This window comes from Melitaea cinxia, chromosome 10 (genome assembly GCF_905220565.1).
Source record: "Melitaea cinxia chromosome 10, ilMelCinx1.1, whole genome shotgun sequence".
Classification (NCBI taxonomy): domain Eukaryota; kingdom Metazoa; phylum Arthropoda; class Insecta; order Lepidoptera; family Nymphalidae; genus Melitaea; species Melitaea cinxia.
This window is the reverse complement of record NC_059403.1, coordinates 15,848,462-15,875,074: the sequence shown is the minus strand read 5'-3', so window position 1 is coordinate 15,875,074 and position 26,613 is coordinate 15,848,462. Positions and strand designations below refer to the sequence as shown.

Here is a 26,613-nt window from a genome sequence, read left to right as displayed (position 1 = left end):
ATGAAATTTAAATGTGACTACATGATAAACATCGGCTTTCGATTAAATTAAAAATCCCCAAAATCGGTACACCCAGTAAAAAGTTATGCGGATTTTTGAGAGTTTCCCTCGATTTCTCTGAGATTCCATCATCAGATCCTGATTTCCTTCATGATACCAAACTAGGGATATCTCCTTTCCAACAAAAAAAGAATTATCAAAATCGGTTCATAAACGACGGAGTTATCTCCAAACATACATTAAAAAGTATATATATATATATACGGTCGAATTGAGTAACCCCCTCCTTTTTTTGAAGTCGGTTAATAATCCTTTAACGATTTCGAATAAAGTAGGTATGACTTAATAGTATATCTGAATAAAATGATTGGCCAAATATGACATTAAATGTCTTTAAGTATTCTTAATCTGCACCATTTAAAAAAAAATGTAACTTTTTTTTCATTGATAAATAATTCCTTCAAATTATATTCCATAGTTCTCAATACATTTACTTTTACGCAACACTCATATTATTTCACTACCTCAGTCATTGTATTCAAATATATACATACTTGTAACTGCATGCCTGTATCGATATTTAAACATACATTTTCTTGGCGGGCGTCACGAAGGCTTTCACAGTAAACCGGTACTACGCTTTGCTTCCTGCCCTGTAAATGTCGATCCATATTCGCCCACTTACGTGTAGGAAATTTAAAGAAATCTGTATTGGTATTTTAAATGTTTACTGTGTTTCATATCTTCTTCTTTACATTAATACGTGAAGCAGAAACTTTGTACCCCTTTTTACGAAAATTGCGCAGACAGAGGAGTTTGAAATTTCGCACCCTTATAGTTTAAATAGAGAAGGAGTACAGAATGCTAATATTTTTTTTTAGGTCTTGTTTTTCATTTTTTTTATTTAAATTTTTAATTATGGTAGAATTTCGACCACTGGGCGACCACTAGTAATAATAGTTTTGTGAATGTGTTCGTCGGATGTCTTGCTTTTGTTTAGAAGTTATTTTGTTATTTGAAATATACTTTTTTAGATATTTTCGATTGATAATATCTCTCTCTCTCTCACTCTCTCTCTCTCTTTCTCTCACTCACTCTCTTTTTTCTCACTCTCTTTCTCTCTCTATCTGTAGAACAAGGATTGAAGTTTAGTCTTTCACGATGCTTCACTACGAGCTTGCGGTACATTCCTTACAATAAGTAACGATTGCTATCAGGTATTTATGATAACAACCGGGAGCGATAGCCTAACATGCTCTGAGACGCGGTGGGAGGACCCACGAGGTGGTGGTGGTATGTTATATTATTTATCGTAATAATTATAGTATATAAAGATGATTTAGAATGCAATTATGTTGGTAAATTTTAATTGTAGCCTTACATAAATAAAACATAATTGGTCTCCTGCGTTTGAATTCTATTCCACACTTTTATTTTTAGGCGTTTGTGTTTGTAGTGTATAAGCTGAATGCCCCCCGACATTAGACTCTTATCCTATTAGCAGCGTTTTATTATGAAGAGTTTATTAATTAACCTTGAAAAAAAAAAACGTTTGGAAATGAAGATATCCCTGAAATATCGTAGTGATGATTTTCGACTTTATTTGATTATCTAACTTTATTAATTGATTAAATTGAAAAAAAATTGTTGTATTAGTTTAATTATATTTTATATTTATTTGTAATAGAAGCCACTGTAATACTATCTAAAGATTTTAAGTACCTACCTCTCTATCTACGAACATCTTTAGTTTTCGACGGCGTCCTTTAGTTACAAAAGCCATTTTAATGACTTTGATTCAATCCGTTACGTAACCTAATAACGCCTAAATATATAAAAGATAACAAAACTTTAACAATAATTATAATAACAGTTTATGTTACTTAGAGAAGTAATAAGTGGCATTTGATCTCCTAGAACCAAACCAGTTATAACTAGTACAAACCGCATTGAGACTTCCTGGTAATTGTAATGTATGAAGTCGAATGGATCAATAAGGCTTTAGGAGCTTTAATAGTCATTATCATTGATATTATAATTGTAGTATTAATCTGTCTGTCAAATGCTCATAGTTACGAATGGAATTTAATTTTTTTTATCATACAAACCCATGATTTATTATTCTACATTAATGGTTCAAAAGTGATTCATGCCTTCTAGCATAAAGCTATTTTTTAGGTTGGATTTATTTTTAAAGATATACGCTTCAGCCTGTAATATCCCACTACTGGGCATAGGCACCACGCTGCTTCAATGCGGGTTGGGGCATATATTCCCTACTACGAGTAACGATCGCTATCAGGTGTACATGATAACAGCCGGGACCGACGGCTTAACGTGCTCTCCGAGGCACGGTGGGGAGACCCACAAGGACTGCGCAAACACCCAGACCACGAAAAGATTTAACTGTAACAAAAAATATATTTTCTTTATGAAACATGAGTTTGCTTCATTCCAGACTTCTTCATACCCGGGGAATAGATGTGGTAGTGCGATCTCCACCCTTCAGGAGTCATGTTGTAGAAAAAAATCTTCCATTTTTTGTTCTATCTGACATATAATATATTATTTTAAATGAGGCAGAGTACAACAAAGAAATATCCTGCTCAAAATATATAGCAGCCCGCCTGGGGAAGTACCTTACTGAAAATCACATACTAAATAATACTGATTTTAAGCTGTGTTGTGTCCCTGCGGTGAGTAAGGTGACCAGAGCTCCTGCGTCGGATTAGGGATAAAATCAGCAACGCGCTTGCAGTGCTTCTGGTGTTCAGTTTATTTGCCTACTAAACTTTATTTTATTTAAATTTTTTAGTTGAATTTTATTTTTTGTTCTTCGTCTGTTGTATAATAATTGGGTCACTTAAGGCATGCAATAGGTATCGAATGCATTGAGATATTAAATAATTGTTCCAATGCGAGTTTGCAGCAACACCGGTATATTAAGGTCAATTGCAAAATGTAATAAGTCTGGTGAAAGTGGTTCTTAGCGACTAGACCGTTTGACCTTCTCCACCCCCTTCCAGTTATGTGTTGTACAGAGAGAAGGGACGGTTGTGTAGGTATCGACGAGGTTCAAGTTACAATGGTCAGTACAGGAATGACTTTTGCAGAGTTTAGTTAAGTTCTCTGCAATTTTGTTAGATTGAAGTGTTTTTGATTATCTAAATGTTGTTATAGTAAGCACTTACCATTTGTTAGCCAATTTCCTGCTTTTTTATCATTCATTAGTATATATTTTATAAAATTTATTTTGTTTTTTTTTCATATTTAATAATGCTATAACGAATTTATTAAATTATAAAAATATTGCTTGTAATTTTAATTATTATTATTTAGTTAATACTAAAATTAGCTTTTTGAAGTAGAATAAAGGAGGATACATGCAAATTCTATCTTAAAAATTTGTGATTCGGGTCAATGAACCTTTCACATACTTTGTATTATTTTCAATTTCGTCAATAATGTTTTGTAGCTGTTTATAATACTGCCTGTGACATTTTTTTTGTAGTAGAACAATAAAATAATATGACATTACCAATAGCACTTTGTGTGTGTGTGTGCGTGTGTGTGTGTGTGTTTTATCTGAGTCTAAGAAGCATCTATAATATAAAAATGAGTCGCTGAATGTGTTGCTAAGCGCAAAACTCGAGAACGGTTGGACCGATTTCGCTAATTCTTTTTTTAAAATATTCCTTGAAGTACGAGGATGGTTCTTACGGAGAGAAAAATTCTAAAAAAAAAAAATTAAATTTCCTGAAAAAGTCTAAAAACAACACTTTTCTATACTCCCATACAAAAGATTTGTGATAATACTTAAAAGTCAGTTTGAACTTTAATACCATACGATAAAGTTTGTGTTAGGCGATACGAAGTTCGCCGGTCAGCTAGTGTATATCAACAATAAATAATTCTCTAGAATTGAAATAATTTCACACATTAAAATCGATTTAAAGACTTAGCTCTTATTTATGAAACACATTTAGTTTCGTATTTACGATATTATCGGTTTTAAATTTTAAATTTATACGAATTTCGTTCACCTAATTTAATTTAAATAACTTTTTCAACGAAAGCATTTTTTTTCTTATTCAACTTTCTAATATAAATTATTTATTGAAATTCGATTTTTTCATTTTTATTTTTTCGTGTATTCAAATCATTTCATTCAATTCAATCATTGATATATATAATTCTTTTGTACGTGTTTGTCACTTAGCTCCTCCTAAGCGGTTGGATCAATTTGGTTAAATTTTAAAACTTTTCGTGTGTAAGTTTCTATGGTACCAGGGTTGATTTAAAAATATCTGATTAAATACAATAGAATGTGAATATAGCCACCCCCTCTGTTGGTGTCGTAAGAGGCGACTAAGGGATAACATAGCTCCACTACCACCTTGGAACTTAAAAAGCTGACCGATGGCGGGATAACCATCCAACAGCTGACTTTCAAATACACAGGCCGAAGACAGGCAGCAGCGTCTTCGATGCGACAAAGCCACCACCCTGCCTGCCCAGCGTGGTGAGTATGGGCAAAATACATGAGTTCACGCCATTTTTGGGGCGAAGTTATGGAGGTCTATGTTCAAAATGCGCTGCTTTCAGTATGTCAGCAATCAAAGCTGAAAAGTAGCTGGTTTTACGGCATGGCAACGTCTGCCTGGTTCGTAGTTTTCGTATATTCCTCGAAGTGATATTGTAACTATCTTTATATTGAGGAAAATGCAGAAACAAATCATTTATTTTACACAAAACTTTTATTTTTTTATCAAACAAGTTTGTTTGAAACCAGCCATTTTAACATTAAAATATTTTTATTTTGGTAGTTAATTAATCAACTGTATAATAATAAGAAGATGTATATTGTGTATTATTAACTGTTTAATATTCCGTGGCATCCTTGAACTTTTTAATTAACTAGAGTTCTTGGTTTCACCTCTGGTAGATCTGCAAAAACAAAATAACTTCATTACAATTTCACTGTAATTTTTTACCTATACTGTAAAAGCTCGAAATGGCGTATAATTATGAATCTTCCACTTGGTTGTCTTGTGCTCTATTTTAGTAGAGCAGATTATGCATGACGCATGAATTAAACATACAGACAGACAGATAATCGTAGTTAGAAATTCCAAAAAAAATTGTATAGACGTCTCCTTCAAACTCATTATATGTATAAATTTTGTGGGAGATTATTTACTCGGTTCTACGATTATATTTTTTATGGCGAAAGTTAATTGATTTTAATAATTGTTTTTTTAGTGAAGAGGATATGTGAAAGTTAATTAATATTTACGAATAAATAATTTTGTTTGCTCGCAAACGAAAAAAAAACTTAATCTAAATCGACAACTAATGCAACGTAGGTAGACGATAAATTAGTCATATAAACACGCATTATTAACGATAACTCAAAAAGGACTCGCTACAGTTTTTGATAAAAAAAAGGATTAACAAAATCGGTACACCCAGCAACATGTTATTAGGTAACATACATAATAAAAATACAGTACAGTTGAGAAATGTCTTCTTTTTTGAAGTCGCTTAAAAATAAATCGAATCCTATTCGACGTATTTTTGTCACTTTCGACATCATTAAATCATAAAAGTCGTGTGTAGCCCTTTTCCTAATCGAAGTAGTTACTCAGATTGCTGAAAAACTAAATTTAGATGAAAACGAAATTGAGCGCGCTGAGAGGGTAAAGAGTAAAAAAATGAATTCCGGTAAACCTATGTCGATATACGCTATAAAGTATTTTCCTAAAAAGCCTTTTTTTACGTGGGGAAAATCCATCATGGAAAGTGAAAATGGGAAATCATCATCAAAACTTATGTCAAACTCCTATTGACTAAAAAAAAACCACCACGTGTGAGCAGTCGTCCGCTTGGGTGGCGCGAGGTGGGGTCACGCTAGCACTCGCCACCTCGCACCGGTGGTAGGCCCGGATGAAACCTCCGGGCCCAGGCACAATGTTGGGGGTGGCCTCGCTCACAACAAGGACACCCCTCAGATATGTGGGGTCGTGTCGTCCGGCCGGCCAAAGTCCCCCGACTATCGGCCGGCGACCACACTATTACGATGGGGGGGGGGGGGGGGGGCAGGTGGGCAAACCGTCTCCTCCTTGTCCCCGTACGTCTGCGCTGGAGTGGGTCAGCGGAGACGTTATTCTCCCTGGCCTGCTCCGCGGCCTCCTTCTGCGTCATTAAAAAACCTAATTCAGCTTAATAGCAGTGACACATATGTACCCACACATAAACCTTTTTGAAAATAATTTATTACATGTCATTATTATTTTATGTTAATAATGAAATATCGCTAATAGTTTTTGTATGACCAGATACTTCCTAGTCACATTTTTTGTAAGAATTTTAATTCGGTTTTGTAAGATTTATACATATGATACTTTTTACAATGATCTCCATGATAGACCAAGTTAGTAGAAAACAAAATGAATAGATAAATATCAAGCTGTGTTTGATAAACAGCTTTATTACCTTTACTAGCTTACCACTACTTTTTCATAGCATACATTTGAATGTAATTAATATATATGTGTATTATATAATAAATTAATTTATACTCGATACAAATTACGATAATAATTACAGTTTGTAATATAAAAACAACTACTTTTTACAAAATTCATATGGATCTATACACGGTACATATACCAAAATAACATTTTTTTACAAATTTTGTCTGTCTGTCTTTTTGTCCCGAGTAATCTCTGAAACAGCTGGACCGATTTTGACTTGACTTTCACTGGCAGATAGCTGATGTACTAAGGAGTAAATTAGGCTACTTTTATTTTAGAAATTTATTTACCTTATAACTTTGCGAACTGAACAATATTTTTTTTGCTAAATTCCACGTAGACGAAGTTGCAGGCACAGCTAGTATAGTATAAAACATGGCCTTAACAGTAAAAAAATTCTTTACCATCCAACCGTAGGGTGTAATTTTTTTTTATTATCATCATCAGCATCCGCAAGATCTAAATTTCTCATGTCTTTGGTTAAAGGTGCATTACGATTATCCTACAGATGATTTATTACATAAGATTGCAGATTGACAGTCCTATGACTGCCTAGTAAAGCTAGGACATCGCTTAATATTTAAAGTATATTAAGTTACAGAAGAAGAAAACTTGTTTTTAAATAGTTCATACAAGGTACACTAAAACTAGGAAATTATATATTATCTTGACTATTTCACAGTTGATGTCTGTCACTAGCGGTTAATTGTTTGTAAAAAGAAATATTCGTATAATTAATGAGTGTTAACGAGAACTTTGTTACCAATTACGTCTTCAGTGTACTTTCACTTCCAACCCGAATGATTGAACATGTCGGTTCTGTCGTAACGTTGTCAGCGGCATTGATTACGATGTTTTTTTTTAAGTACCAACTTGATATTACACTAAAAATCACTTTATACAAATGATTTATTATCAAAGAACATTTTTCAAAAAAAATTAAAACTGATTGCATACCGGATACCCTGTGATTTGCAACTAAATTTTAATTATATAACCTCATGATTTCCTTTGATATACATTTTACAAATATTTCCCGAATAGGATAATGCTTTTAAACTTTTGATCTTCTACTTATTCGTAATTAAAAAAATAGTTAGTCTCAAGCGACCTCTAGTCTATATAAATAAAAATGAATGTTGCTAAGCGCATAACTCAAGAATGGCTCGACCAATTCGGCTAATTTATTTTGTATGTTTCTTAAGGCCCAAGGAAGGTTTTTATAACATCAAAAAAAAAATTAAGTCATCACTCGGAAAACATTAAACTAACAATTAAATATTGACAGAACGAAGTCTGTCCGGACAGCTAGTAAATAATATTTCTATGTCGGGGATATGTAATTAACTGAGGTAGGGCGCAGCAGGAAATACCTCGACCTTACTAAAGAATACAGCTGAAGCAGCAGTAGGAAAGCAATATTACTGATCTAGGAGTAGCATCATCAATGCGCTTACAATGTTTCTCGTGTTTCAGGCGTCTATATGCTAAGGTGACCACTTTTTTTTTTAATTTTATTTTTTAATTCTAATCCTCCGGTTAAGGGTCGGAGCCTGTATTTTCTATTTTCTCTTTCATACCAGTTCTCACATTTATTGTTCTCGCACTTTCATTCCGCATACCTTATCTTTCTAGCATTCATCACCTTTCGCACACAGGGTGGGTTCCCTCTACTTTTAAGTCCTAATTTTTCTGCTATGATTACCTTACTTTATATTTCACATGGGTAAATAATTTGGCACTCTTGGGTTTTAACGTTCTTTGTTTTACAATGTTGATTATTCCTTAATATCTAGTTATTACTATTAAATAGTCTTAATGATATCTATTATCATTATTACAATTTTTCTTATATTCTATTTTTAACACAAATTTTTGTTCATCCTTAATAAACTACAGGGTCTTAATCTAGTATTACAGGATCTTAGTCTTATATTATTATATAGTTATTTTACATATTCTAGTCTAGTGCTATGTTATTAGTACATTTCTTTCATTACACTTATTAACTACTTCAACTTTACTCTTGAACTTTTAATATGTACGATTTTATTTTTGTGTTACTATTTTCTAATTCTAAACATTTTTGAATATCATATCAAAAATTGACCGCTCCAGCGGGATTCGAACCCGCGTCTCCGACTGACCGTGTCTTGAACTTTTACTTATTTTACAGTCTATTCTTAATTTTATATCCTTACCCTAAACTTATCCTATCCTTATGCTATGCTATTATCTTATATGCTAATCATATAGAAATAGCATATTTGCCTGCATTCTGAATCAGGGACCATTATTCCACTTGCGACCTCATATAATATTGCAAGGATAAAAATCATCCTCCGTCTGAGACCCTTTCTTAATTAATTATGTCCTGTAACCCAATGCCGAAAACCTGCGCAGGAGTCGCTGTACGTGCACTCCCCTCTCGCTCTGCTGGAGTCTTGTCCCGCAACAAACACACAAGTTTCCTCCGGATCCAAGACCCCCACAGAGTGTCTCGCGCATATTTTGCCAGGGGATGGAGACTTCCTGCTGATACGCCACTGCACCGACCATCGCACCTTCACGAGTACGCGACCGTCGACCGCGCCAGTTCGTCCCACTTGCTCCTGACGGGGCAGTCGCTGCTAAAGGCGTTGTGATCTAGCTTGTCCAGCTTTGCTCTTCGGCAGTTTCTGCAGGAGAGCGGGATGGCCTGCGCCCAGTCCGAGCACTCCGTCTTCAGGTGCGAGCCGCCGCAGTGGCTGCACACGTCGACCGACTCCACACAAAACTACCTGCTGTGCCCGTAGCCCAGGCATCGGGAGCACTGCCCCAAAGGGGACTGGTCCTCAGCCCTCACCCTCTGGAGGTCGATATGGACATATCCTTTACAGGTAATCCTATCCCAGAGGGCGGGCGAGGTCTCCAGAACCACGTGGGCCGCGTGCGGATTCCGGGCCCGTCGCCTGTAGCGGACCCTAGCCCTACCGGTCTCCTGGTCAAGGCCATAAAATAATTCCGGATTCTGGTTCCTCAGGGCCTTCAATACGTCCTCGTCAGTGTTAACTGACGAGACGCCCCTCAGAACCAGAAGCGGGTCCCTGTTACTTACCTCCTCGACCAGGAGACCCTTACCTTTCTCTTCCACTCTCATTCGCGCTTTGTTCCTCTCTTCTTTCGTGCTGAAGGCCATCATTATTTTTCTATCCTTGGCCTTCCGCACTTTCTCGACCCTAACCCACACCTCTTTGGCCTCCATTGTCTCCCTTACTGGGTGAGGACTTCCTCACCCGTCAATTCCTCGTTTGCCGACGAGACCACCAGCGAGTGTGAGGCAACCGGTCTCCTTGGCGGAAATCCAGCCGTCGCAACACTCGCGTAGGTTCTCTGTTCGACCACCGCTTCCTCCTGTTTGGTCAGTCTGTCCTGCAGGTCTTGGAGACGTTTTCCGTTCTCAATTAGGAGGCGGGTATGTTCCTCTAGTTTACGGTGACCACTTACCATCAGGTTCTTCGTACGCTTGTTGGCTGGAGTTGAAGAATTTTTTTTTTAAAGTTATAACCTCTTTTGGCGCGTTAAGGAAAAATTATGAGAGTAAATTTTTACGATGCGCGCACACACCGTCACGAATAAAACCGACACCCTGAAGTTAGCTAGTCAAAGAAGAAGAATTAAGCAACGTGAAATTAGCTAGCCAATGAAGTATAACTTCTTACCTACATAACTACACATACTCTTTGTTTTATGACCAGATCAAATCCATGATTAATGTGTAAAGTAATATTAAAAAAGGAATAGTATTCAAATTCATCATTAAAAGTACCGCCAATATATGCATAATATTACCTTTTGACATGACAACGTCTAATAAATGGATGAATGCCGGCTGCATGCACGATAAAGGATGACCCATTGCGTTACGTTTATTGTCCCGTTACGCTAATTGTATGAATGCGCCGCAACTATATTCCACTCACTTGGAGATTTTTTTTTTTATATCACTAGGTCGACAAACAAGCGTACGGCTTGCCTGATGGTAAAAGATTACCGTAGCTTATAGACGCCTGCAACACCAGAAGCATCGCAAGCGCGTTGCCGACCCAATCCCCAATCCCCCCAGGAGCTCTGGTCACCTTACTTACCAACAGGAACACAATACTGCTTGAAAACAGTATTATTTAGCTGTGATCTTCTGTAAGGTAGAGGTACTACCCCAGTCGGGCTGCTACAGATTTTGAACAGGAAATTCCTGCTGTGCCCTACCTCAGTTAGATGTTTTGTTATAACGTTGTCACGTTAAACTATCGTCCGTAAACTAACCTTACAGACAACCATTTTTTTTACATTATTGGAAAACTGTTAAATTACGAGCTTAACTAGAAAAGTATTAAAACAATAATTGAATGTCATTGTTCGCTCTTGAACTTAATGACTAGTGGGAATAATAATCATGATATACCTTTTTAAAATTCTTGTATTGTGTCCTTCAATTTGATACCCATATTGTACTATTCGAGAAAAAAAATTTTTTTTCATTAACTACAATGGCTTCGCGCAGCCGCCATGTTTGATTTTTTTTAATGTCACCTATCTAAGAACACTTGGGCAGCTAAGACGAACCTAACGATACCTCAATTATGTAAATCCGTTCAGTGGTTCTGGAAATATGAGGTAGTAAAGAATATTACATACAAATATACATACATACATACAAGATACGCGCGAAAAACATAACCCTTCCTTGGCAGTCGGGTAAAAATACACTTAAATCATTTATCCAATACGAACTTTAGGTCAAAAATCTTTTTTTTTCCTGTATTTTGAACGCTATGATAAATATTGTATAATTAGTAGGCCTTGATCTTTAAATTTGATTAATTAAAGTAGAGTCAAATCTATTGTGTCAAATACAATCATGTATTAATAAATTAATAAATAACTAGTTGTACACGTGCGAATAATTCGCACTAAATAACTTTAATAATTATCACTTAAAAAAATTCAAAGGAGTATTTATACGTAAGTTGATTTAAAATTAAACAAAAAATTTACCGACCGTCAATCATGTTGACGTTGTTTCAAAATTAAAGCTGTCAGATGGCAGCTTTGCTGTACTATGTCTCAATGTATATATTTATATATAATTTTATAATTTTAATAGCTTAATAATTTACAAAAAAAAGCAATAATACGTTTTTAATTGTTGATGCCGGTAGAGCCGGTATCTATAAAATGATATATAATTTATATGGAGTAGCAACGGAATGGCAGCAGCGTTTTTGGTGCGACAAAGCCAGCCCTGCGGTCACCAACTCGCTTGCCCAGCGTGGTAACTATGAGCAAAACACATAGGTTCACGCCATTTTTTGCGTGGACTTGTGGAGGCCTATGTCCATCAGTGGACTGCAATAGGCTGAAGTGAAGTATTCTATAGATTTTCTCGTTAGTTTCTTGCTAGAGAATGGTGATTAGGATTTGGATCTGTATAATTACGACCAGTAGCCCTAGATCGCCCAGATGAAATTCACTGATAATAACCAATTATCGAGGCTCTACCACAATTAATTTTAAAAAAGGTGTTAAGTTTAAGGTTCTATACAAACGGATAAATTTATACATAAGTTTTTTGATCACTGAGAAAAGAAGACGTCTACAGTTAGAATACTATTTCATATGTAAGTTAATTATCTCACGTCTTCCTGTACTTGTTCTAGAAATACTAATGAAAGTCGAATGAACAAATAACGAAGACTTATAAGTAATTTGTATCATTACTCAAAGCTTTAGTAATAAAGTAACTCTGATGTAAAATTCCATTTTCCTTTACAATTAAATAATAGTAAAAGATTCAAATATCAAAACTGAATTCTCATACTGCCCTATACTCATCTCTGTTCTATATGTTAGAGTGCCATACAAACTTTCACGCCCTACTTCACCTCTTTAGAGGTTGAATAACAAAACAATCTTTTGGTCCTTGTCTTCGTCATAAAAGGATGAAGGATGTAAAACTTTTTTTGTTTGTTCTTCCAGTATGTTGTGATATATGTCCATTAGTCAGATTTGTCTTTTGTGTAATAATTATATGTTTTCCTTATCTTGTCCGTAATAACAGATATGGTGTAGTGGTGCGAGTAGCCGCCTAAAACAGCGACGGTTTGCGGGTTCGTTTTCGCTCAGGGTAGATATTTGTATTTGTACGAATATTTCTTTCCAGTTTGGATGTCTCCCCACCGTGCCTCGGAGAGCACGTTAAGCCGTCGGTCCTGGTTGTTATCATAAATACCTGATAGCGATCGTTACTCATCGTAGGGAACATATCCGTTAACCTGCAGTGGAGTATTGTTGTGGATTATTTGGCGTGGTGCTTTGATCTTTCTCCAACATGCGGAAAGAGGCTTATGCTTAGCAGTGGCACGTTACAGGATGAATTTAAGCTCCAATTCTTCTCCTATATGAAGAAAGAGATATTTACAAAGTGTAGGATGTTACAGGCTAAATAAATCAATATAAATGATCCAAAATTCAACGTTCTACTGCTTTATACCAAGTAGTTACGATTTTTTTGGTATAAAACAATTTTAAAAATAAAATGTCTACATCTACCTCCTCAATTTGGAAATTTAAGGCGAAATCAAAAGATATTTAAATGCAAATATTATGCATAATTATTCAAATAACCTTCTCCAACAAACAGGTAATAGATAATACAAAAAATATATATATTAATTCACGGCTTTTTATAGACAAGATACAGGAGAGAGATAATTTGTAATTAACGCCGTCCTTTAATAAACAGGCTTTGATAAGGGAGGTTGAAATTTGGCCTTAAATAACAAATAACAAAAAAAAAACTGGTTTGTACTAAATATTAGGATAAATATTTTAATTTCAGTATTCTGGAATATCGGCGTTCCATCATGTCTTTTGGGTGTAGCACATGTACAGAGAGTCAATTAATGGTTCCTGTCTGGAAAGAATTTAACAATTGATGCAAACATTTACGTTTATTTTATGAAAACAAAATTATAACTGAAGCTACTGCAATTATAGTATTACGTAATGGGATCCCAATGGTCCTCATTTAACCAAAAGTGCTCGGGCTCTTTGGTCAGACATTTTCGCATCGTTTTGTATTTATTGATAGGATGACTCTATAAAAATATTGCTCTGGTTCAAAATCTATTCTCTTCACTACTACATGATACTGGTTTTTTCAAACAAATAATAGGAAATCAAATTTTTTATTTAATACTTACATACCTATATCTAATTATATAATTGAGGAGGTAAAGAAATCGAGATTATTTTCAAGATTAATTAGCTTCTGTTTAATGTTCCTTCGTTAATTGATTTGTTTGGGATCTTATTACTTACAGGTAATATTGTAAAAGTATTTTTATTTGATATTATTTTGCTACTATGCTGTATAAATAAGAAATACTATCAATACCCGTGCGAATAATTCGCCCTCAATAAATAAATAAAATTACCGACCGCCAATCAAGTTGACATTGTTTTAAAATTAAAGCTGTCATATATATAATTTTAATAATTAATTATTTTACAAAAAAGAACCAATGGTAATTTTCGTTTTGTTGTTGATGCCAATAGAGCAAACAATCATCTATAAAATAGTTTTTACTGAAAAGGGAGGCAAACCTTAGCGTATTAATATACTCGTACTTAATGATGATTATGTCGGGGAAACGATTTCTTCGTATTTAATATAGCAATTCAAGGTAAGATTTTACAAATTTAGTCACATTAACAACACACGAATATTTGACATTTTACCGTAATTAGTTATCTTAGTTTTAATATAATGAATTATTGTTAATTTTTGTATTTGTGTTTGGTATTATTTATTTTTATTATTTCGATTATTAAATATTGTTGTAAATGTAAAACTGTTGTGGCATTTAAACATTTTTAGTTATATTTGTTTTGTTGTTTTCATCCATTGTACGAAGAATTGCTTTTATGGGTCATTTATATTTGAAATAAAGAATTATTTATTTATTTACTAATAATAAAATATATGAAACATTTAGTTCGATAACTTGCTGCCATCTCGTAGGTAGTTAGATGATTCCGTTGATGTAGGAATTTTGCGACTTCTCATTAAAAAACCGAGACAAGTAACTTTGACAGTCCTAGCTTGATGTTAACTTTACACTATTTAAAGCTTTACACTATCTAAAGGAAATATGAAGGTGCCATATCAATAAATTTAATTGCCATTTGATAACAATTTAATAATTAAATTAAGGAAGTGACGAAACGTTTTAAGGTATTGTGTCTGATTGAATAGGAATAATACTGACGTCTCCCTCTTACACTTAAAGTGACATTCGTGCATGGTGAAAGGAGACGTGCGTAAAAATTTTATTTTTAACAGAAGTTTTGTGTGATTTGTCATTCGAGTAGTCTTGGTATTTGAAGTATTTATAATTAGTTAAGTTTTTTTTTATTTCAAATATTTTTGCAGCATGAAATATATTATAATAAATGCTTTTATCATAAATCTACCATATATTTATTTATATATAAAGTAAACTAAGATAATTTTTAAGCTTCTGCATTGATATCCAGCTTTCAGTCTTTGGTTGACAGAAATTAGTGGCTGCTGGTAATTTAATCCAAGTATTATGTCTGCCTTGATAGTCGCATTTGTCGGCTTTTACTTCACCTTTGCGACATTTTCATTTTTGTAACTTAATCAGGTTTCCATTATTTTTAGATCTCTTTCGCCAACTGATTGACCCTGAGCTTTTTATGAGGATCATTGAGACCGCGTTTCTCCATCATAAGCAACTTTGACAAAATTCACGGTTTGAATGTATTGGCCGTAAAGTACTTAGCAAGTAACGAAAAGATATAATTAACTAGCTTTTTCAAAAGCTACTTAATCGAATTGGTCTTTTTTTACGTGGGGAAAATCCTTCATGGATGCCCTCCGGCGAGGGGCGCCAGAGGGTCCCTTTTTTTACACGAGCAAAATCCATCATGGAAAATGAAAATGGAAAATCATCATCGAAATCTCTGGCGGTTATGTCAGACTCCTATTGACTAAAAAACCACCACGTGTGAGCAGTCGCCCGCTTGGGTGGGGCGAAATGGGATCGCGCTAACATTCGCCACCTCGCCCCGGCCAATCGAATTGGTCTAGCTCAGCTGGATTCAGCACCGTAGTATATATATAATCTTGGCTCAATGAGATCATTACTACCAAAATTTAACGTAATTGAAACCGCAGGAAATGTTTAGTTTCCAATGATTCCAAATTTTTACGTACTGTTTTATAAGAAAGCTAAGATCGAAAACCAAAGTTGTATAAAAGGATTTTTTTTTAATTATAAGGATTTTTTTATTAATATTACCCTTACAAATGTTTACAAAGGATGGTTCTTGAAGAGAATTCAATATGTATTTCTTAAAACTCGAACCAAACTTTTTAAATTAAACGAAACAGTTTCTGCGTATCAGTAAATAACTCGAGGGCTATGAATTAAGCACTTTCAAAGTATAAGCGGTTTTAAAATAAGTTTCGGGCTCTCAAATATTTTGTAGTTGAGTTTCAAGTACTTTAATATACGTAAAACTTTCTTGAAAATTTGAAGTCTGAAAGTTGCATTTATTTGAATTTGAAATTTTCACGAGAATTATTAACGACTTGAATTCAAAGGCGGAGTGTGGGTTACATTTTAATAATTGTTTATCTGCAATTTAATTGAACATTGATGATTTATAGTTGCTCAAGTAGGATCAAATATTTTTTGGTTGCTTTTTATAAGTATAATACAATTAGTTAATATTTTTACTGGCAATAATTTGATGCGCGCAAGAACCCAAAAGGATAGTTATCAAGACTAAAAATAAATATTTTTAGTAATACAAATATCTATCAAATCAAACCCCATGGATCCCTATAGGGGTGCCACCTCCATATAGCAACAAACACTTTTTGGAAGTAGACGACCTTCTTACTTTTCAAAGCACAAAACAGAACATATGTAACACAAAGTTCTTTTTTCTAGTTCCACAGCTTAGCAATGAATTATATGTACATTATCATTATTTGATAAATACAATGTACTAGATAACCATTATCGCAAAAATATGCAGAGCTTTAGAGAGTTTTTTAATAGCTTTTAATGAACTTTTACTCAACGATCGCTAGTTACTTATCCATACTTAGTTTAATAAGTAATAAATTATATCTTTTTGACGATATTTATTTTGTAAAGAAAAATAGTTTCTTTAAGGAATTAAAAATTCAATTTTTTTTTCATTTAAGTCGATGCAGTTGCATACACAAAGCAGTCCTAATTATGATTAATGTTAACCGCAAAAATGTTACCAAAATCACTGATAATATTAAGTCATACGATTTCGTCAATAATAAATCACTTTCATTTTTATAATATTATTATTCACGTCAAAGTATCAAGACAGTTAGGTCCGGTGCGCGTACGCACACCGCTTGAATCGTTAAACGGGGCGAAACGCCGCACTTTCGGCACGATTCAGTCCATAGCCGTCTTTCCATCGTGTCAGACAGGACAGAAATGTTTTGTAAGGCGACTTGAGTTTTTTTTTTCCGATAATAAGTGAACTGTTTTCGTGTCTGTGACCGACTATAGTAGCGGTTTCTGTGTTGTGTAGATATTGTTATTTCTAAGTGTTATTTGAATTTGGTGTAATTTTAAAAATGGTAAGATTTTTTTTTTTTTTTTTTTTATTTTTTTTTAGGCATCGGAGAAATTTTACAAGAAAGCCTAAAAAGAATTTTCTTGGGAATCTTACCAGTAAAAAAATTAGGTAATTTTATAAAACACAAAAAATATAATTTATTCAAAGTTATAAATTTTAATTAATTTTTTAATTTAATATAATTGGTATATGACCTTGTTTATTAATTCCATTCATTAAACGATCGTTTGAAAACCACCGAATATTAAAAATATCGTGTAATTGATCAACAACGAATGATGACTTCGTGACATATTTAAAACACGGAATTTAATTTTAAATTCATTAATGTTTTATTTATTAATTACAATAACTAACAACATAGATTATTAAAAATTTTATTTAAAAAAACTCTTACAGAATGTTTTACATGCACAACTTAATTTAAAAGTTATAGTTTTAAAATCTATATAAGTATAATTTAAAACAAATAAATATTTAAAATAAATCAAGCGTAATCGTTAATTAATTTTTACCATGTTTTATTTAAATTTTATTTATATTTTTAATCATTATTAAATTATCGACAGCCAGTTGCCGTTATCGCCGCCAGTTGTACGAACTCGTTAAAGTCTTTTCCTCGCAAGGTTTTTTAATTAAAAAATATATATTAATATACATACTTTGTGATAGTTTGAAATTCGAAATCTACTATTTGCGTAGTAACGTCTGTCGTACAATGGATAAAACATAGTTTCACTAAGAGAAAGTTGCGGGTCCGTAGAAATCGCGAATGTATATATTGTTGTATTAATTTGATCTTTATACTATGTATGCATAAGAACTACCTCAGCTTGAACGTTTTGTGAAAATCTATGTGATTGTCATTCGTATTGTTATTGTCATATACATAATATTTTTTTTCTTTTGTTGATGATTTATATATTAAGGAGGTTGAATAGTTTTAATTCGTTTTTTTTAATCGAAAAATGTTATTTGAGATTTTTTTTTTGTGACTTTTGTAGAGCATTTATTTATAATTATTTATAATTAGAAAGCAGCTCAATTGTCATAAAATTGACATGTTATTAAACTTTAGCTTAGGAAAAATATTTTTAAAACCTCAAAAGCACAACATATTAATTATAATTGGTTTAGACTTTCCATAGGAAAACAAAAAAAAAATTGATACGCGGTATTCTTAATATTAATAATAAAAAAATTAGCACATTATTAGACAGGTTTTTTTTTTTATAGAATTCTAACAGTTTCACCAGATGAAATATTGAAAATAATTGAAAAAATTAACCTAAGTCCATTTAAAACTCGTTTGAAACAAAAAAGTTTTTTGAAAAATTTACACAAGCACACACACACTTAGAGTTAACGAAACCTGGTACTTGTAACCAGTCCTTTTTAAATTTATTCGATATTTGATTATTTCTTCGTCTAGAAATAATACTATATAAATATTTATTGCCTTACTTGTCAATGTATTTGAATGCTATATAAACTCTTTATACATAAGTTACATTATTTACAGAAATCTATATATTAATGCATGAAGCAAAGACTACTGAGCATTAAAATCGTAAAATTTTAACTCTATTTTTTTTGAAGGTTTCTGTGCCAATGATTGTAATACGAGTTTCTTTTCATATTAAGGGTGATAATCCGTCTTATAATAAATTGTTACCGTAGCCTACAGGATAGCAAGCTCGTTGCCGATTCTAACATCGACCCTCTCCAGGAGCTTCGGCTACCTTACTCACCACACAAACACAACACTGCTTGAAAGCAGTATTATTTAGCTGAGATCGTCTGTAAGGTCGAGGTACTTTCCCAGTTGGTTTGCTATAAATTTTGAGCAGGGTACATCCGGGTGTTTCCTGCCTCAAAGTGTGTTGTTATGTGTACAGATTATAGTTTAATGAAAGATGACATGCGGGGGAAGGTGCTCTGTTTTGCTCCTATCAAGGGAATTTTCTGTACCAGCATTTATCATTGTGTGTGTGTGTGTGCTTTTATATGTATACGAGTACATCATAACCACGTTCACTATTGTACATTATAATACACATTAAAATTAATTGTATTAGAACTGGAAGTAATTTTTAGCGTCTTATTAAATCAGCTGACGACCTTAACCGAATTACATTTAAAAGAGGTTCAACGTTTGAAGTTATTACGAAATATTATCCGTTATTGCAGACTAATCGTTTTTCTCAGCGTTTGTATTTCCTTTATAAGTTTTTTTTTTAAATTAATGTAATTATTATGTAAATAAAGTAACTTGTTATATTGGTCGGAAAAATCAATTAAATTATAGGTATATGTCATATTTATGACTAGCCCGTTGGCACAGTTTGTAGTGGCCCCGCTTTTTGCTTTATGTATTGCGGGCTCGATTTACCTGTGTATTTATTTATATATGTAATATTTCTACGTATGTATTAAGAAAAAATATTTAGCTAAAACACTCGGTTATTACCTATACGAGAATTAATTTGCTTACCGTAGGAACAGACGACCGTGTATGTAACATATATTATTACATAATGTTATAAGATATATAGTTGATTGTTTTTAAATGTTATGCCGATCTAAAAATGGTTGTAGGCTATCATAAAACTTGTTACTATAATATTGAATATATATAATCTATATTTCTTTGAATGAAAGTATAAAAAGTCAAATTATGTACATTGAAGTAATATACATATTTTTATTATGTTTTTTCTACTTACTTTATAATTTAATATATTAATTACTGACAAATGATATTATTTGGATGAGGATTGTGGAAAACCGGGATATTTGGCGCGATTTTGGGAAGGTCTATATCCAGCAGTGAACTGCGATAAGTGATGATGATGACGATGATGGTGATAATATTTATAGTTTTTGAGTTTAACCGAAATTTAATAAGAATTAAGTTTGTTTTCGTAGCGATCGAGTAGCTAGAGGTCAAGTTGTAAGTATGTACTACCTTAAAAGTTATATGAATATTTTAGATTCGTGAATAGATTTCGACGAACATTATTATGTGAGAGAATGTGCATGACATTCAAGTACATCGTTAAATACACGTGTATTTTTTAAAGACACATCCGGGTCTCAAAACAAAATTTGAATTTAATTTAGTAAATATATTATTTAGCTTATTTTCTGAAGTTAAAGTATTTATTCAAAAGATATTTTAATTAAAACAAATGTAAATGAAATTTATTTATGTGCATTTTTTTATTTATTTCTGCAGCTGTTTGTCTGTCAATTACAGTTACTAATTTAGTTACGAAATACATGTATTCTTTGCTGCTCTCTTAGACGTTTTAAATTACGAAATTAATAAAAGATTTAAATATACACACGAAAGCATTCCTCTTAAACTAATACAGTCATTTATTCTCACTAGCGACCTCTGTCCGTCCATATTTTTTATACGATAAGTAATCACCAACATATCATATACTAAAACCTTCTCCGAAACAGGTTGCATCTTATGGTATAAGTATTATTCCGATCGGTTCAGTAGTTATCACAGTATAACCAAACAAAAAAAAAACCTGCTCTCCACTTATTAGTCTAGCTTAGATAAAATAATGTTTTTACATATTGTACATATTTTTTACGTATTTTATACATTGTAAAAACAAAAATAGGAAGCTACATTATAAATGTCACTAAGCTGTAACTCTACATCTTAAACACTAAACAAATGTAAATTAATGACGATATTAAATTATTTTAAAAGGTAAATAAGTAAATTGATAAAAGTTTTAGTTTAATTGTTTCAATTATTTTAGTATGTGTAGCTGCTTAAATATATAGTTATCAAAAATAGGTTTAAAATATATATTGGTCGATTTATTTAACGGGTGTAAAATTAACATAGATTCGTAATTCTGATTTTGCTTAGAGACGGCAAGAAGGTTACGATTTGAAAAAAAAAAGATTTTTGTACACATTTTTTCCTTTTATTATATTTATCACGACGAGGATTTTTAAACCTCATTCTGTAATTCTGTAACAAATTACAAACGCCGTGACTCAGCACTTTCTAAAGGTTATTTCTCAGAACAGAAAGTCGTGTAGAAGAGACGCCTTATCATCGAATAATATTAAATTATTATGAATATACATATTACGATTATCATAAATTATTAATTTACACATTTGAAATTTTATTACAGTTGAAACAATTTATTTTTAAGTCTTAAATAGTAGTAGTAAACGAGTGTACTTTAGACCACACAATTGAAGTAAAACTTCTGCACAATAGGCCTGCACTCTGTCTTAGATATGCGAAACGTAACTGGCTATAAGAGAAAGAGAGAAAGAAAATGTGTACCTGCACCTTTCTCTCTTGCTCCGTTCGCCTCGCCCGACCACACTTTTCGTAGCTCTCTTGTCACGCATGCGTTACAAGTAAATTAAATAATAAAAATGAAATAATGTTTTGCAAATAACAATACATTATTATACGTACCTATATAATCCTTAATAAATACTAATAAAATCTACTACTAGAGATTAAGTGGTCTAATTTAAAAAAGTTTTTTATTTTTATTACATCAGTACTTCAAAACCTAAATAAAAATATCGAATACCTTTAAAATATACATACTTATAAGTACATTTTAGTTCCTATCTTTATAATCACGTCAATATAATCATATCATTTCCAGTTATCCCTATTCTGTATTTACCCTAATGAAGGGCCTGACTATACCGCTAGGCGAGATATTGGAATAGTTATTTCTGAAAACCGTTAGACCGATCAGCTGAATACTTGGGACAAATAACGGTACCATACTTTGTATCAGACGACACGACTACGACACGATTTTCTATGATCGCAATCTTGTAAGCTTAATTAGCTCTGCTTAAGTAAGCACTAAACTGAAGTCACGATAACATCAAAAATCGACCTCAGTTCTTAAAGTCTTATTAATAGCCCTTTAACCTTGATGTTGTTACCTAAGTTGGATGTTTTAATACGATTTTTTAGAGCACATGGTATGTTTTTTATTATTATTTTAATGACAATACTTCCAACGCTTCCGGTTTAGTGATCTACAGTAGGATACACAATAAATACACAAAAGCCTAGACAACGAAAAACATCCGTGACTTAAACATTCTTCTTTCACATTCGATGACTGAAATTCGCTTGAAATACCCGAATAGCGTCCTTTAATATTAAGGTGAAGAACGAAGAACGTAATGTTAAAACCGACTTCAATTTCCTCCCTCAAATAAAACGCATCAGCATTCAAATAAAAATAAAAAAAAAATATCAAAATCGTACCCAGTAATATGAGGTAGCTCACACACAAAATACAGCCGAATTGAGAACCTCCTCCATTTTACGAAGTCGGCTTAAAATGTTATATTTTTAGTTACCCCGCTTTCAAAAACAAGGTCAGTTATATTGGGAAATCTTTGTTTGCAACGACATGCGTGATCCTAACCGCTAGTGATTATATTAAATTGCGTTTGCGTGCGTTTGTTTGATCTCTGATCGATATTTTCTTTTACAATGTTTATGCACTTGCATATTTGTGTTAGTATTTCTATTTTATACTACATAATCCACGCGGTTTCACCCTTCCTTACGGTTATAGTTATCTTAATAAAAGTGAAGTCTACATGTTGAATTTGGAAATTGTTATGTGTAATAAATCACAGGCAACTGTTAATTATTACGGCAAAAAAAAACGTAATATGTACATAAGAACTCCGTAAGTATTTTCATAATAAAATACAAGTGACCTTTTGTAATATAACAATAAAAATAATTTGTAACATTATATAACTTAAGACAGATATTTCGTTTGGATTACAAAATTTTTTTTAAACGTTATTGCATAGTCATTTCAGACGTTAAAGTTTATAGTTATATTTACCTTGCAAAACGAGCTCACGAACTCTATTTTAAAATATTAACAAATAATATAAAAATTACGAAAAAGCTCAGTTCCGAATTCGTAATGGCTGTTTAACCAGGGACGTCTGTGTTGTAACTAACTTACATACATAATTATGTTATTATCCATAACTTCAGCCTATCGCAGTCCATAGCTGGACATAGGCCTAAACAAGCTCTCGCCGAAAATGGCGTGAACTCATGTGTGTTACCCATAGTCACCTCGCTGGGCAGGCGGTTTGGTGACCGCAGGGGGCTTTGTCGCTCCGAAGACGCTGCTGCCCGTCTTCGGCCTATGTATTTCAAAATTAAATTGTAATTTGCACACTATGTGCGGTTTGATCTAACTTGAAAGATAGGCTATATTTTATTTCGATATTTATATAATTATTATATTCAAGAAAAAAATGAGGGTACGAAGTTTGCCAGGTCGGCTGGTATATGTAATAAAACCATATTACATGGTCGCTCTTTTGATTTTGATTTCCTTGGCTTTGTTGCTATATGCGAATCTATACATTGATCTTCGTCATGCAAGAATGTTGTATAAATTATATGCAGATATTTCTTTTAAAATGGTATAACTGGGTACTTAAGAGGTATATGACTAAAACGAGATTTTTATGCAAAAGTATACAATCAATGATTAATGATTGTAATCATTTATTTATTTAAGCTAGCTAGTAATAAATATATGTGTATATTTGCATTTGAGCTTACTCGTCCACATTGCCCTCTGTGGTCTGCGCTTAATTTTTTTATCATGAGTAACGATCGCTATCAGGTCTGACAGCTTTATGTACCCCCCCAGGTTATTGGGGTGACTTACAAGGACATGCACCCAGACTAGAAACAAAATACTGATTCTAACAAATAACAAATCAAACAAAAAAAAAGTTTTTTTTTTTTTATATCAGTAGGTCGGCAAACAAGCGTAAAGCTCACCTGATGGTAAGAGATTACCGTAGCTTATAGACACCTGCAACGCCAGCAGCATCGCAAGCGCGTTGCCGACCCAATCCCTAATCCCCACCAGGAGCTCTGGTCACCTTACTCACCAATAGGAACACAATACTACTTGAAAACAGTATTATTTTGCTGTGATCTTCTGTAAGGTCGAGGTACTACCCCAGTCGGGCTGCTCCATATTTTGAGCAGGAAATTCCTGCTGTGCGCTACCTCAGTTATAAGTATTTGTATAAATACTAATATCTGTCCTGAGCAGTTCTTGAATTCTCGACCACCGACGTTAATACACCTACTAACTTAACTACTACTAGAAGAAAAACATAAGCTCTATCAAAAAAAAAAAAACAAAGAAAAACGAGTCTTCTTCAGACCCACATGACTGAAGTAAAACTTCTTTAGCTCCATCTAACTTACATCTCCCTCTCAACTTCCGTTCGTCTCGCCCGATCACACTTTTCGTAGTCTCTCGTCACGCATTCACCAACTTACTCCACAATTCAAGCGTGCGTAAAAACGTTTTACCTCAAAAACAACACATCCAAAACTGTGTTAAATCTCGCTATCTATACAGACGTGAAAGCAGGACAAAAATAGACTTTCACATTTCTTACGCTCAGATAATGACCATCAATTCATTTCTTAACACAATGAAACTTTGTAGCGTTAGAATAAAACCCGCAACATTATGGGTCAGTGTGGCGATACGGTCCAGTTGCTCTTTTATAATTAAACTCGCGGCCTCTGTACTTCGAAGACAATTCTTGGATCGATTTTGTCTATCTCTGGTTTTGCTTACTAGCGATAAGTTTTAGGCGCAATTTGTATGGAGATTACGTCAAAATTCTATAGTAAGCAAATTCAGAGAGGTAGAGAGTAGATAGAGAATTGAAACTGGCCGTTAAATAACTGTTAGAATTTGAAAAGTAATTTATTTTGAATATATAGAATAAACTAGCTGAACAGATACCTTCGTAGCGCTATTTGTTTTCGTGAATGTATAGTTTTCTTTTTTCTAAATTTTATATTTTAAAAAGGACGCGTTGGCGCAACTGTCACAGCACTGGTTTGTGACTATTTGGTTGAAGGTTTGATCCCCGCACATAACAAACATTTGTATTGACCATACAGAATTTTGCCGTGGTCTGGGTCTTTGTGCAGTCCTTACGGGTCTCCCCACCATGCCTCGGAGAGCACGTTAAGCCGTCGGTCGCGGTTGTTATCATGTACACCTGATAGCGATAGTTACTTATCGTAGGGAATATATCCGCCAACCCGCATTGGAGCAGTATGGTGAATTAAGCTCTGATCCTTCTCCTACATGGGGAAAGTGGCTTATGCCCAGCAGTGGCTTATTACAGGCTGAAGCGTTATTTTAAAAATCTTGGTTTGAAAATAACGAACAACAAAAAAATAGATGCATAATTTAGTGCAATCGTAATATATAAATATAGATAGATTTATGATATTGAATACAAAAAATAAAATGTCCTTGATACATAAAAAAGTAAATAACATTTTTTTTACCTACGGCTCGCCACCGCCATATTGTTAAAACAAAAAGTATTGTAGAGTTCGTATATTTTCGTTTCTCTTATTTGACTTTTAGTCAATAGTATTATTATAATGAATTCAACTAAATCCTTAAAAACTTGTTTGAAACTGGTTATCTAAATATCCATATTCGATCGATGGTTAATGCTTAGTAATCAAATGAATGCGACAAACGCGACAAAGAATTGACGTTTTTTAAGCAAGTCTTATAATAACGCGCAATAGTTTATATATTAAAACCTTAGTTTGCATATTTTTTTTTTGATGTTCTGTTTTAACATTCGAAAAGGCAATGGTGTCATTTTAGATTCGATCAGCCTTCATTTTGAGTAAGATCTGACAAGCAGATTTTGATGTATCCCTACTAATGTGTATTTTACTATACTTGTCAATGTAAATCGGATTCTTTTTTTTTGAGAACATACATCACAGCTAAATACATCACATGATTTGAAGCTGTGCCATCTTCCTGTGGTGAATAAAGCCACCAGAGCTCCTGAGGATCGGAGGGTCGGTATCTTGCGTGCGATGTTTCCGATATTGCAGGCGTCTATAAGCTACGATAATCGCTTACCACCAGGAGAGCCGTACGCTTGTTTGCCGATCTATCTGTATAAAAATAAACACAATTATGTTATGCATTTGATTACACACACTTATTTAGCTTTGTGAAAGTCTAGTTAGATGCTTACTTATCGTGGCTTTCACGTAATAATCAATTATGGTTTTCTATGAAACGATGAAAGTTAAAACAATGGTAATTTAAAACTTAGTCATGGTTCAAGTTACTTAAAGTGAAAAATTATTAATTAGAAACGTTTGTATATTAGGCTTGAATCGGTTACGGTAGCATAAAAATCAGAATTCTTGAATCCAGAATCAAAAAATATTAATGTTGTGTAAATCCCGAGGGTACGAGTATCCGCCACGTAATAATCAGCTTTCATC

At 33.3% G+C, this 26,613-nt stretch overlaps 1 long non-coding RNA gene across 1 annotated transcript in view; it reads right to left on the bottom strand.

Moving 5' to 3' along the window:
• Positions 1-4,795: 4,795 nt before the first annotated feature.
• LOC123657355 overlaps positions 4,796-26,613 on the bottom strand; it is a 58,159-nt gene continuing 36,341 nt past the window's right edge. The window contains exon 2 of the long non-coding RNA XR_006743694.1: positions 4,796-4,947. This is a non-coding gene — a long non-coding RNA (uncharacterized LOC123657355). The remainder of the gene's footprint in view (positions 4,948-26,613) is intronic.